At 41.6% G+C, this 15,610-nt stretch overlaps 1 protein-coding gene across 1 annotated transcript in view; it reads left to right on the forward strand.

Annotated features, from left to right (window-relative positions):
• LOC124805450 overlaps positions 1-15,610 on the forward strand; it is a 34,389-nt gene that overhangs the window by 17,548 nt on the left and 1,231 nt on the right. The window lies entirely within an intron of this gene.

Raw genomic sequence — 15,610 nt, forward strand, 5'->3', positions numbered from 1 at the left:
TCTCAAGAAGACACTGAGGTAGAATTTTGTGTGTGACTGAAATACATCCATCAGCCAGAACAGTATGACTACTGACCTACTATTGATATAAACCAGTCCAGGGGATAGCAGCAGCACCTGGTGAGGAATGATTGCTAGTCAGACACATGCACAATGCCGTAATATCAGTGAGTATACTGTTCGTGTGAAGAATGGGGGAGGTGCACGATCTATCTGAGTCTGACCAAGGGCAGATTGTGATGGCCTGGAGGCCAGGCACAAGCATTTCAGAAACTGCACAACTTGTCAGGTGTTCGAGGAGTGCTGTGGGGAGTGTCTTCAACATGAGATGAAACTTCATCCAGACATTATGGGATTGAGTGGCCAACCTCTTATTACAGGTGCCGGTCATCGTAGGGTGAGAAGACTGGTAAAACATGACAGGTGGTGAACTGTGGTGGAACTAACATCATATTTTAATGCTGGGCAGAATAGGAGTGTATATGAACATTCAGTGCACTGAACTCTACTAATGATGGGCCTCCACAGCCAACATCACATGCTTGTGCCAATGGTAACACCAAGACACTGGCAACTACAATGGAAATGGGTACATGACCATCAGCACTGAGCATTGGTGCAGTGGCAGGGTATTGCATAGTCTGATGCATCCTGATACCTTCTTCATCATGATGATGGGTGGGCGTGAATTCGTTGTGTTCCAGGGGAGCAGCTGCTTGACACCTGTACAGTAGGATGGAGACAAGCTGGCAGCAGCTCCATTATGCTGAAGGGGACATTCATGAGGGTATCCATGGGTCCAGTGAAGCTTGTGTAAGGTGCTGTGATGGTCAAGGAGTATTGTACACTGCCTGCAGACCACATACACCCCTTCATGATGATCATGTTTCCCAACAATAGTGGCATTTTTCAACAGGGTGATGCTCCATGTCACAAGGCCAGGAGCATGATGGAACAGTTTAAGGAACACAGTGATGAGTACCGATTGATGTGCTGGCCCTCCAATTCACCAGATTAGAACTCAATCAAACACATTTGGAATATGATAGGATGTAGCTCAGAGCTCATCACCCCCATCTCTGGACTTTACAGGTCTTATGTGACTTGCGTGTGCAGATGTACCAATTCCTTCCAGGGCTCATTGCTTCCATGCCTTGATGTATGACTGCTGTTATTCATGCCACAGGTGAACATACTGGTCATTGGGTAGGTTGTCATAATGTTCTGGCTGATCAGTCTAGGTGAGGTTCTCTTGTGGTTATTTACATCTGTGCTGTCTCCATTCTTGTGCAATGTGTGAATCAATGCATTTTTCCGGTCCTTCAGAATTTTTGTTTTGTTTACCAAATGTCTTGTGTGATTTTTGATGATTTCTGTTATGGTGTTTGAGCATACTGATTTGAGGATTTCTGGTATTATACCATCTTCCCCCTGATGCTTTATTGATTTTTGGTCCCCTGACCTGTCTGGCTATTTCTTCTTCATCTGGTAGTAATGAATTTGGATTAGTGCCCAAAGGTTCTTCTGGTGGGAATCTTTGTGTTCATTCTGGCAGTTAAGCAGCAGTTTGAAATATCTGGCAAGTTCATAGCAATTAACCAGTTGCCCCATTTTGTTTCTTGAAGCAGAGACTTCATGGTTGCTATCCTGTGAGCTTTGTTCTGAAGTTCCTATAGAAATTTTGTGTGTTGTTTATTTTGAAGTCTTTCTCCAAGTTCAAGTCATTGATCTTGTTCATGTTTCCTGTTTGTCTTTCTGAGTAATTTGGCTGTCTCTTTCATCACTGCCAGGGGTGTTTTGTAGTTGTCTTCTGTATCATTGCTGTTCCAATTGTTACATGGATCCTGTTGAGACTGAACTGCATATTCACATTCCTCATTCTGTCAATGGTACTTTTCCCATTTTTGCAAAGAAATTAGTTTGTGCTATTTTGATAAATTTGTTTTTGAGTTGTTGCCAATTCATTGCCTACTTTTTCTCCAGTTCTTCCATAAGAGATGGTTCAGATCCTGTTAGAGTCAAATTAGGAGACTTGTCTTCTTTTCTGTGAATGTATGTGGTTATAAATGTAGTTTGATTGTTGTCAGGTAATGGTCTGAGTCTGTTTGCAAATTTTGGGACTTAGATTTCTCTGTGGTTTGAACAAAAAACTGCTACATGATCAGTTTGGATATAACCGATGAGTGTGTTCAATGCTGTCCATGTCACCTGTTTCGATGGTTTCTTTTTCAAGGGTGCAAACATGACTTTAAAATTGAATACCCTGACAGTTCAACTAGTCTTTATCCATTCTGGGTAGTCCACTTATGTGCTGGGTATTTTCTGGTGTTAACTGTACTCCCTTTCTTTGCTTAGCTGTGTAATTGATCGCTTTTTATGGTGTTTTAGGTGTTATTTCTTCTGGTGTTTCACATGATTCCTATATCTCTTCATGGGTAGTTTTATTTTCAGCAGTGATTGGGACCTATGTATTGATTATTGTGTGTGTTTTATTTGCACTTATTCTGTTGCTTACAAGCTTTACGTTGGTTGCTGGTCGGAGTGGCTGAGTGGTTCTAGGCGATACAGTCTGGAACCGAGCGAACGCTATGGTCGCAGGTTCAAATCTTGCCTCAGGCATGGATGTGTGTGATGTCCTTAGGTTAGTTAGGTTTAAATAGTTCTAAGTTATAAGGACTGATGACCTCAGAAGTTAAGTCCCATAGTGCTCAGAGCCATTTTTTACATTTGTTATGGAAGTGAGTATTCTTCCCCTGACTGCAAAGGTGACCCCTAAAAGTGGAGTGTTTTTCAGTATTCATTATTTCTGTTTTACTTTCAAAAAGTCTGTAGTTCCCAAAATACATTGAATTTTTGTTAGTCAGTCTTGTTTTTTGGAGTGCCACTATTTGTATCTTTTGTTTGTTTATGGTTTTCTCTAGTTCATGCAAGTTTCCTGATCATAACAGACCATTTATATTTAGTGTGCCGAAAAAAGATTTTGGTGTATGGATGAAGTTGATCTCAGGACTCAAAGACTTCCTCTCTCTGCACTCCAGATGTCACAAAATCCAACAGTCTGGTCAGACTGTTCTTGATAGCAGTGAATTGATTACCACCTGAGCTAAATATTTGTTTCCTGCTGCACCTCATGGTACTTAGTTATCTGATGTTTTGGACAGATCTAGTTTTTTAGAACTGGGCCGGCTGGAGTGGACGAGCATTTCTAGGCGCTTTAGTCTGGGACCACGCGACCACTAGAGCCGCAGGTTTGAATCCTGCCTCGGGCATGGATGTGTGTGATGTCCTTAGGTTAGTTAGGTTTAAGTAGTCCAACTGCCCCACTGGTGATTAGACACTTACCATTTTGCTTGCTTCATGCCAGACACATAGTGGATTTCACAGGGTGTCTCTTTCGTCCACTCCACCGTATTGATGGTCATCATCACCATCTTTATTTCCATTGACCATCCTCCACGCCAGACTTATTTGCTTCTCCTCTCCTCTTACAAGGCAGCAAGCTGAGCTTCCCTGCCTTGTCATCTCACCCTGCCACAAGGCATAGTCCTTCGAGGTGAAATTTCGTTATTGTATTACTTTCTCATATTTAAATGTGCAGACTGTACTTATAAATTTTTTATCAAATGACAATATAAACTCACAAGCTTTATCTATATGATAGCTTGAAACTGTATAGTTTTAAGGATTGTATAAAGTTTTATTATTTTAGTACTCTTTCTTTCTTCATTTTGGCCAACTAGGAACCACATGAAGTAAGCATTTATTTTTACCAAGCTTTAACTGCTGCCCAGTGCTCACACATTCATTTTCTTTATTGTTCTTTTGTATTGACTCCACACATTCTTTGTCTTCAGCTTCAGATTTTCCAGAAAACTTTTGCATGTATGTAAACAATTCAGAAGTAAAGGAGTTCACTCACCAAATAGCAGAGGTACTGAGTTGTTGACAGATACACACAAAAGACAAAGAAAACTTACTAGCTTTTAGAATCAATTCTTTGTCAAGATAGAGTACAAATACAAAGTCACATGCACACACACCCTTGACCCTACATCATGCTGGTTGGATACAATGTGGGACTGGGACTGTATTTTGGAAGGTGACATGATGTGGAATGGAGGTTGTGTTGGATAGGGTGGGAAGAGGGGGAGAGGTTGGAGGCCGGCAGCAGGAAAAAGTGATGGGGATGGTAGGTAGCAGTCAACTTTGTTCTTGGTGACAGTTTGGCAGTGGTCATTTATTCCCAGGATTGGTTGTCATACCACCATAAAGAGTTGTGCAGTGATTGTAGCAGAGTTGATGTATGATATAGTTACTTTCACAGGTGGCACTGTCTGACAGGATAGGTAGCATTTGTGACAGGACTGTGTGGGTGGATTTGGCAGATCTTGCACCTGGGCCTCCACAGAGAATTGATCCTTATGACAAGAGGTTGTGATTGAGAGTGGTACAGGGATGGACTAGGATGTTGTGGAGATTGGGTGGGCTAGACAACACCACTTTAGAAGAGGTGAGAAGGTTCTTGTTTAGGTTGTCCCTCATTTATGGTCTTGATGATAGATAACCAAAGCCCTGGCAAGGATATGGTTCAGTTGTTTCAGTCCAGGATGATATTGGGTAACAAGGAGTGCTATCCTCTGTAGCTGCTTCTTGGAAATGGTGGGAGGGTTATGAGTGTGTGAGAATATGGTGCAGGAAATGGTTTGTGGACTGTGTTTGGGGGTACTGCCTGTCTGTGAAGGCCCTCATCGTAGCGGGCAAGGGAGTTCTCATCACTGCAGATGCACCACCCATGGGTGGAGAGGCTGTGTGGCAGTGATGTTTGGGTGTATGAGGGAAGACAGCTGACAAAAATGCAGGTACTGTTAGTGATTAGTGGGCTTAATACAGAGAGAGCTCTAGATGGAGCCATCAGAATGGTGGAGGTCAAAATCCAGGAAGGTGGCATGTTGGTTGAGGAGGACTAGGTGAAGCAGATTTGAGCCAGAGTGTTGTGGTTGTAGAGAAGTGAGAATAGTGTTTCTTGGTGCTGAGGCCAGATCATGAATATACCATTAATGAACCTGAACAAGAGAAGGAGTTTGAATTTTGGAGGCTAGGTATGTTTCCTTTACATGACCTGTAAAAATATTGGTATAAGAGGTTTCCATCACTTACCATCCTTCCCCACGTCCCTACCTGAAAACAGGTTCTGGTCTAATCATCCTTCCTGCAGACAAAGTTTCCACCACTGTTGTTATAAATCACAGTGACTACCTGATGGAAAGCTTGTGCCATCTGACTCCTCCACCTACAAATTCTGCCATAGTGATCCCATCCCTGAAGTCCAACATAATGTCAAATCCCTAATGAAGTCATTAGGCTCATTTCAAAACCTCTCACCTTAATGATACCTCTCACATTAACCTTCTGCATGCTCCACAAAATCCACAAACTCAACAATCTTGGATGCTCCATTTTAGCTGGATATTATGCTCCTACAGAAAGAATTTCCATGTTGACCAACACCTCAAACCTATTGTCCAAAACATAGCCCTTCATATGTAGGATACCAACCACTATCTTTACAGTTCTCTTTATCACCCTGGACCTTACTTATCACTGTTGAGGCCAACTCCCTGCACACCAACATCTGAGATGAGTATGGTCTTGCTGTTATGGCAGACTACCACTTCCAATATCCTTCAGACTCCAAACTGTATCCCCAAACACGACTGCTTGTCCTTTGGCACAAAGTAAATAAGCAAATCTTTGCCACAGCCATGAGCATCAGTATGGCATCCTTTTTATGGGCTATATAGAGGAAACTTCCAACACTCCAGACCCATTGTGTGGTTCAAGTTCATTGATGATATTTTAATGATGTGGATTCTGGGCAAAGATGCCCTGTCCTCATACCTACACAACCCACTGTCTCCCTTCCACTTCACCTGGTCCTCCACAACTGAACATGCCATTTCCCTGTACATTAAACTCCCCCTGATGTCTCCTTCTGTTCATATAAACACACTAACCACACTAACCCACAGTACCTGCATTTTAACAGCTGACATCCTTTCTACACCAAAAAACTGCTACCATACAGTGTGGTTCCCCGAGACGCATATTCACTTTCACAGTGTGCTGAAGGTCTCACAGACGCCTTCACAGACAGGCACTACCCCACAAACATAGTCCACAAAAAGATTTCCCGTACCATATCCTCACACACCCCTAATCCTCTCACCTCTCCTGAGAATTACCTACAAAAGATACACCCTCTCACAACCCAGTATTACCCTGATTCAAACAACTGAACCATCCTATCTTTTTCCAGGGCTTTTTCTATCATCATACCCTTAAATGAGAGACATCCTACTCAATATCCTTTTCATCCCTCTTGAAGTGATCTTCCGGTGCCCAGCCAACCTCCACAACATCCTACTCCATCCTTATGCTAGTCCCATTCCCAAATAATTGCCACAAAGGCCATACCTCTGTGGAATACCCAGGTGCAAGACCTGCCCAATCCATTCACCCAGCACTTCTTACTCCACCAGTTCTGTCATAGACCAATCCTATCCCGAGAGAGGCAGGGCCATCTGCGGAAGCAGCCATGTCACATGCCAACATTTCGACAGTCACTCAATAGATTATTATGTCAGTACAACAACCAACCAGGGAATGATTGGTCAACCCCAAGCTGTCACGAAAAACAAAGATGACAACCAGTGGCACAATATAAAGCTGAGCATAACATGCTAAAATAAAGCTGAGTATAACATGCTTAAGTTCAGTGGCTTTTTCACAGCCTGGGCCATCTGGATCCTACCTCCAGCACCAGCTTTTCTGAACAGAGCACATGTGAGTTGTCCTTGAAACACATCCATTGCTCCTGTAACCCTCCTGGTCTCAGCCTCCTCTAGAAAATTGTCACCACACCCTTGTTGTTGTGGTCTTCAGTCCTGAGAGTGGTTTGATGCAGCTCCTTATATTACTCTATCCTGTGCAAGCTTCTTCATCTCCCAGTACCTACTGCAACCTACATCCTTCTGAATCTGCTTAGTGTATTCATCTCTTGGTCTCCCTCTACGATTTTTACCCTCCACGCTGCCCTCCAATGCTAAATTTGTGATCCCTTGATGCCTCAAAACATGTCCTACCAACCAATCCCTTCTTCTAGTCAAGTTGTGCCACAAACTTCTCTTCTCCCCAATCCTATTCAATACCTCCTCTTTAGTTACGTGATCTACCCACCTTATCTTCAGCATTCTTCTGTAGCACCACATTTTGAAAGCTTCTATTCTCTTCTTGCCCAAACTAGTTATCGTCCATGTTTCACTTCCATACATGGCTACACTCCATACAAATACTTTCATAAACGACTTCCTGACACTTAAATCTATACTCGATGTTAACAAATTTCTCTTCTTCAGAAACGCTTTCCTTGCCATTGCCAGTCTACATTTTATATCCCCTCTACTTCGACCATCATCAGTTATTTTACTCCCTAAATAGCAAATATCCTTTACTGCTTTAAGTGTCTCATTTCCTAATCTAATTCCCTCAGCATCACCCGATTTAATTTGACTATATTCCATTATCCTCATTTTGCTTTTGTTGATGTTCATCTTATATCCTCCTTTCAAGACACTGTCCATTCCGTTCAATTGCTCTTCCAAGTCCTTTGCTGTCTCTGACAGAATTACAATGTCATCGGCGAACCTCAAAGTTTTTACTTCTTCTCCATGAATTTTAATACCTACTCCAAATTTTTCTTTTGTTTCCTTTACTGCTTGCTCAACATACAGATTGAATAACATCGGGGAGAGGCTACAACCCTGTCTCACTCCTTTCCCAACCACTGCTTCCATTTCATGCCCCTCAACTCTTATAACTGCCATCTGGTTTCTGTACAAATTGTAAATAGCCTTTCGCTCCCTGTATTTTACCCCTGCCACCTTCAGAATTTGAAAGAGAGTACTCCAGTTAACATTGTCAAAAGCTTTCTCTAAGTCTACAAATGCTAGAAATGTAGGTTTGCCTTTTCTTAATCTTTCTTCTAAGATAAGTCGTAAGGTTAGTATTGCCTTACGTGTTCCAAAATTTCTACGGAATCCAAACTGATCTTCCCCAAGGTCCGCTTCTACCAGTTTTTCCATTCGTCTGTAAAGAATTCACGTTAGTATTTTGCAGCTGTGACTTATTAAGCTGATAGTTCGGTAATTTTCATATCTGTCAACACCTGCTTTCTTTGGGATTGGAATTATTATATTCTTCTTGAAGTCTGAGGGTATTTCACCTATTTCATACATCTTGCCCACCAGATGGTGGAGTTTTGTCATGACTGGCTCTCCCAAGGCCATCAGTAGTTCTAATGGAATGTTGTCGACTCCCGGGGCCTTGTTTCGACTCAGGTCTTTCAGTGCTCTGTCAAACTCATCACGCAGTATCTTATCTCCCATTTCGTCTTCATCTACATCCTCTTCCATTTCCATAATATTGTCCTCTAGTACATCGCCCTTGTATAAACCCTCTATATACTCCTTCCACCTTTCTGCCTTCCCTTCTTTGCTTAGATCTGGGTTACCTTACCCAAAAGTTTTGCCTTCTTCTGTCTGTGCCCCAAAATCCATGCTCCACATCATCTTCATCATGTGCTGAACCTCAGAAGTTCCAGTCCAGTATCTCACATACCTAGCTCATGCATCTGCCAAAACTGTTTCTCCTGCATACTTGACCAAATCTGCTGCCACTCTCTCAGCTGCAAGCTCATTCTTTCTTCGTGCCTCCTGCTACTCCCTCCGTCCATCCACCCCACCCAACATAACTCTCATCCCATCCTAGTCCACCTGCCAAAAAGCAATCCCGGCACAATGTAGGAGTGTGTGTGTGTGTGTGTGTGTGTGTGTGTGTGTGTGTGTGTGTGTGTGTGTGTGTGTGTGTGTACTCTAACTCAACTAAAGATTTATTCCAAAGCCAATAGGTTCTCTCTTTCATTTGTGAATGCCTGTCAATGGCTCAACACCTCTGCTATTCTGTGTTTAGTCACCATTACACCTATATTATGTACATTCTGCCAGAACTTTCCTAACATATTTGTATGTTCATAGTTCTTTCTTTAAGTAGATCATACTGCCAGCAGTCGTACATCTTTTCAACTTCTGTGAAGTGTGCTAATTTCATTTTCTCTTGTTGAAAGTAGGTTAGTATCCTTTTAGATATACTTCCTTGGATCATTTGTAGTATAGGGACTAAAAAGCAATCTTCTTTTTATGAATCATATCACTTATCTTCTCTGCCTGCTTATATAATTCACAGTTGTGGTGCCTTCCATACTTGCTGCTTCTTTGAAGAGACCCAAAATTTTTCTCAAAAATATATTTCTTTGGCCTCACATTTCTCCATTAGTCCTTTCTTGTTCATTGTAAAAGTTTCTGCCACCTATAGAGCCTCTGGTCAAATAAGAGTGCAATATTGTCTAATTTTGCCATTTAAGGACATCAGTCTCTTGTTGCAAATGCCATTAGTTAACTGGTTGTCCATTTCCATTTTTTTTATGGGTGACACAGGTTCTTATTTCTTTGATAGGTTAGACTCTACCCATTCACCTACTTATTTAAAATTAATCTGTCTGCTTATTTTTTTTAGTCCAATTTCCAGCTCTGTTGGTACTGGTTTTACTTTTTTCATAGTGTGCATCTTCTCAAAATAGGTGTGAAGCACAGCCTTTACTGCCTGTTCTTCAGTTGCTTGTGGTGTGTAGTATGGACAGATCACTGAATTATCTCAAAGGCTGGACACTCAAATGAAAGATTTGTGTACTTGTAGTCTAGCCATATCCCTACTCCTGAAATGCTCATTTCATTTCACCAGTCTTGTACGACCTTTCCAAAAACAGAGTTGGTGAGAAGAGATGATTGTTGATCTCCTTGTCCTACTCTCACCCTGATTTCAAAAGCAGAACTTCACTTTGGAAGTGGTGTTGGCCAGGGTTCACTGCATAACTGCTTTTGTGTTGTTACCTAAGCCAAACTATTCAAGGATTTGAGATAGGCTGGTTTGATCAGTTCAGTCTTATGCCTTCCTGAAATCAACAAAGGTCACCACATATTAGTTGTTCATCAGTTTCATGTATGAAAATATTGTCTTCAGATTTGTTATCTGCTGTATACAAGACTTTCCTCTTCTGAAATCTTCTAGGTATTCTGGAAATTATGAATTAGTTTGTTGTTCAACTCTATTCTATTGAGCATTTGAGAAGATCTTGTAGGTTGCTAGCAGGAGGGAGATGCCACAGTAGTTGTCTACGTCTCTTCTGTCCCCTTTTTTATGTAGCAGATGAATTATGGCACAGGTGCATTCACTTGGAAGTCCTTTACTTTTCCAGATCTGCTGAATAATTGCAGCAAGTTTTTGATTGCCTTCTTCCCTGCATGTTTCCAGAGTTTAGCACTAATTAGATGTTTGCATGGTGACTTGTGTCCTTTGGAGGTTGGGTGATCTTCCTGATTTGTTCCTTCATGAGTTGAGATGAATATGCGTGGATGTCTGAATTGTTTTTATAAATGAATGCAGTCTCAGGAGCCTTGCAGGTGAAGAGACATTCAATATGACTTACTAGAATCTGGAAATTATCATTCTCACTGTGGGCAAGTTTCCCTCTGGAATCTTTGAACTGGAGGCTCAGGAGCTCACATTTGCTCAGATTGTGCTCAAATGTTTTACAGACACTATGTGCACTATTTTTTGTGTGGAACTTGCTCAATCTTTACCAACTAATTTTTATCAAATGTGCATATCACCCTTCAGGCAGTTCTTGTTAAAGATTTTCTTGTGTGTATGAAGGTGACCCTGTTCACTTCATTTTTATTACAGTTCTTTTTCTGCTGAGGAACCTGTCTTAACAGTACTGCTGAATCACATTATTTATCCCACCAGGCATGCGTTCTTGATTTCATGAGTGGCTAGCCTCCTCAGATGCTCTGACTATAGCCGCATGTAGATGTTCTCAGAACCACATTTAACGTTTGCAATTTGTAGTTAATTCTTGGTTTCTCCTCGGCTTGTCTGCGTCAAACTTATAGCTTTTTGGAGAAGTAATCTTCTAGGTATTTCTTGGAAGTAGTCTAACTTTGATCTTTAGAAGGTAGTGGTTCAAGTTTAGGTTGACATTACTAAGAACCTTTACATTTCATATCTCATGTTGCCTGTGCCCTCTGTGCAGCGGTGACATGCTCAGTTTGGAATACATGGAGATGGAGATGTCAAAGTTGTCTTTTTCTGGGCAGGTGTTTGAAAACAGTTGACTCTAAAACAGATTGAATGCTCTGCATAGCTCCACTAGTCTCTCTTGATTGCAGTTGATTCTCCTGTGAGCTGGGCAATTTCCAATAATCCTCTGATATTTTCTTTCCTCATCAAACTGTGCATTGAAATCCCCATGCCAAATGATGGTGTGTTTGTTGTGAGGATATGTTTCAGCTCCTCCCAGAATGTGTCTGTTCCTTCTGGGTTCTTATTTACCTGACCAAATGACACACATACTTCCATTATTGTGTAAACTCTGTTTGCATTCTTATAAGGAAGAGTAGAAGAGGTGAAGTACATAACTGAATGCAATCTCTAACTGATGACAATAAATCTTCTTAAGTGTGGGCCAGTTTTTACTACACATTTACCAGTCTAGCCTCTGAAGACTCTACAACCTCATGACTCAGAGCAATGATGGTCCACAAATCATCTCATTTTTCAAATTGCCAAAGTCAGTATCTGATATCGGGACGAGGCGTTAGTCGCTCTTTTCACTTTGTCAGTCTCAAGAAGAGACTATTCTTCATAAGTAGCAAAAGAGTTTCAGTGTCTGTGTCCAGTATTTACTGGACCAATAGCTTCAAGCATTTCATTGCAAGTTGCCCAGAATCCAAAAGTCTTTTTGCGCCATTCAAGATGACAGTGGATCAGTTACTGCCTGAGGTAGTAGCTGCTGCTGCTGAACTTCCCTCTGTGCTTGTGGAAGTTGAAAACTGGAGGTTAGGGCCAGTGATGTTCTACACTAGCCAAAATACTGTCAAGACTGTAAGCCTCAGAGAAAGCCTGATATCTGGCTGTAGTTGGCGTTCTCTGTTCAGCAGGTGAGGACCTCCCAGTCCACCATCACTCCCCTTGCTATGGCAGTGTGGTGGCTTCATGGATATTATTATTATTATACTTGTTGTTTATGATAGTAATGAGTTCAGAATGCTTGATTTCATATTTTTATTCATCAGCAGTTAATTCATGTGGAGCCCAGTAACATGGCTTTTTGTTACTGGCAGATGAATATTTTATCTATACAATTGTTTCTGAGTGCCCACTGAGATCTTTAGGCACTGCTCCCAGTGTGATGAGACCCACCAGGGCAACTTTCCTAGAATTCATCAGTTGTTGTAGTTCGATTTTTGAGCACTCATATCTGTCGAGGATTTCAAGTTGTTTCTAACTGATTTTTCTATCACATGGGATGGCAGTGTCAGTGATCCACCCATTTTTTCATCCACAAATGTGATGTGTGATGTATTATATTGTAGCATTCGATCTATCTGAACTTGGATATCCCCCAGGGGCATGTTCACTATTGACAACTTTTTGTGGTCTGATTAGTTCCTGGTCGCCAGAAGATGACAAAGTTTCCATGGCTCATTTGTGCCAATATGTTGAGAATTTTTTTAATTAGTCTGAGGAATCTTTCTGTCACAGCTCAAGCTGTCAATAGTTGTCCATAAATCTACACAGATTTAGAATGTATCACATATGGAGGGTGACAGGCATATTCCATATAACTAGATTTCCTGAAAGTGTTTGACATGGTACCATAATGCAGGCTATTGACAATGGTCTGTGCATACAGATTAGGTTCTCAGATATGTTAGGTGCTGAAAGACTTTTTAATTAATAGAACCCAGTACATTATCCTTGATGGCAAGTGTTTATCAGAGCATCAGACACAAGGATATCATCAGGAGTGCCTCAGGGAGGGCAACAGTGTCATTCTTATTCTCTATATACACAAATGATCTGAATGACAGGGTGAGCAGCAGCTCATGGCTGTTTGCTGATGAACCTGTGGTGTACGGGAAGATTTCATCACTGAGTGACTGTAGAAGGTTATAAGGTAGCTTACATAGGATTTCTAGTTGGTGTGATGAAAGACAGTGTGCTGCACATGTGAAAAACTGTGAGTTAATGTGGGAGTTAATGTGGATGAGTAAAATGAACAATTTTATAATTTCATTAGAAGTGTGCTGCTTGACACAGTCACTCAATTAAATATCTAGGCATAACGATGCAGATGGATACGAAATGGAATGAGCATGTTAGTTTGGTAGTTTTGAAGGCAAATGTTCAACTTTATCTTATTGGGAGAACTTTTGAGAATGTGTAGCTCATCTATAAAGGAGATGGCATATAAAACACTAATGCAACCCACGCTTGAGTAGTGTTAGTATTTGGGATCCTCACCAGGTCAGATTAAAGGAAGACATTCAAGCAATTCAGAGGCGCACTGCTCAATTTGCTGCCAGTAGTTTCAACCAGCATGTATGTATTACAGACATGGTTCATGAACTCAAATGGGAATCCCAGGATGCAAGTGCTCTTTTTGTGAAGCACTGCTGCTGTATGAGAGCACACAGCTATCATGCTACAACCATAACTCATTGTATCAACCTGCTCACTATCATCTGACTTAACAAAGGCATGATACGGGGTGCTATTCCTCGTTCTCTTCTTTCTGTGTCTGTCTCACTGTCAAGAGTCCTCCCCCAGCAGCTTTTCTGGGCAAGTACAGACTGTAATTTCACAGCAGGAATGGAGAGTGTAGTCAATTTTCATGAGATCTCTTATTTTCCTGTCCACAGTAACCACCTGTACTTGAGTCCAGTTCACAATATTGGCAGTGTGCCTGATGATGAGTATTGCCCAGGCATTGTGTGCCTTGACCGTATGGTGCCATCTGGTTTACTTTTCAAAATTTTTCTGACCCCATTTGGGTGTACAAGTTGCTAACCACATTTTTTGATTACTCATGCTTAATGTTGTCCAGCTTCTAATACCTAGCTATTTGCTGCCTCCTATCTGATGACACTTGTTGGTTTACCCCTTTAGCATTGTGACATCTTTGTTTTCTGAGATTTTCATCTTCTTTAGTACCAGTGTGACACTTTATTCGAAGCTGAATTCCATTCTGATGTGACTGAAAAAGATTCAGAGGTCAGCCTGGATTTCATTTTCAATTTTCCACAGAGCTTCAGATCATCCAGGTACAGCAGGTGGGATATTTTCAGAGAATTTCTCCCTGTCTGATAGCCCAGGTTTGTTTTGTAGGAGATGGTTGACAGTGGAATAAAGGTGATGATGATTAGCAGTGGGGACAATGAGTCACCCTGGAAAATGCCTCTATTGATGCTAACTAGGCCATTATTTTCCTTCTGACAGATAGTTCTGTGTACGAAAGTTCCTGTTGTTGTTGTTGTTGTTGTTGTTACTTAATACATGTTTCCTTGAGTTTAGTGACAGTCTAACACATTTCCCACACACTGCTTAGCTCCCTTACTATTCCATTTGGATAACTTGCAAAATTTTTGATGACATTATTCACATATAGACAACACTCTTCTTTAAGATGTTAGTTTTTGGAAGTAAGACTCAATGTCCAATATTAAAGTACATTAAGTTAGTATTAATTTCAAACATTAATCATTGTATCAGTAAGTGGCACTGATTCAATTATTTAAGAATTATTTATTAATAAATTGTGAGAGAAACAAAGCAATGGAAAAGCCAGGATAGAATAACAATATTAAAAGGATGGATTACTACTCACCGCATAGGAAGCACTGAGTGGCAGATAGGTCCATTGAACAAGATTCATAGTTATTCACTATTGTCCTTCATCAGACATAGACAAAACACACACCCATTCACATTTGGAAACACACACATGGGCTCTGTAGGATCTGGGTGCTATTACTTGACTGCAACAGCACCTGGGATGCACAGCGGTCTTTGCTAGGGCGAGTAGAAGGGTTACAGAAGAGGCATGGAGTGGAGAGGGCAGGATAGCAGGGTGGAGATGAGGTAGATGCTATTGCTGCCTGTGGGAGCGTGCAGTGGCGTGATGGGGATAGGATGATGGAGTGTGGGGATAAGATGGTGGGGTGTTAGTTGCATAATTGGGTGGCTGTGTTAAGGGGAAATAGGGGAGAGGAGGGAAGCACAGAAGGGGAAAGGACTATGCAGGTCTGCTGGAGAGATAGAAGGCATATGCAGGTCTGACCGTATTGGCAGGTGTAGCACAGGGACTAGCATAGGTGGAGGCCAGGGGCATACAGGAATGGAGGATATATCATAAGGAGGGTTCCACCCACACAGCTTAGAAAATCTGTTGTGGAAGGAAGAATCGAGATGTGACAGGCTGTAAAGCAGTCATTGGACTCCAACACATTGTGTTGTACAGCATGCTCTTCACCTGGGTGAACCATCTATCTCTTGGCCACAGTTTGGTAGTGGCCGATCATGTGGACAGACAGCTTGTTGTTAATTGTCATGTCCGTGTAGAATGTTGCACAGTGGTTGCAGCTAAGTTGCTAGG

This window comes from Schistocerca piceifrons, chromosome 7 (genome assembly GCF_021461385.2).
Source record: "Schistocerca piceifrons isolate TAMUIC-IGC-003096 chromosome 7, iqSchPice1.1, whole genome shotgun sequence".
Taxonomy (NCBI): Eukaryota; Metazoa; Arthropoda; class Insecta; order Orthoptera; family Acrididae; genus Schistocerca; species Schistocerca piceifrons.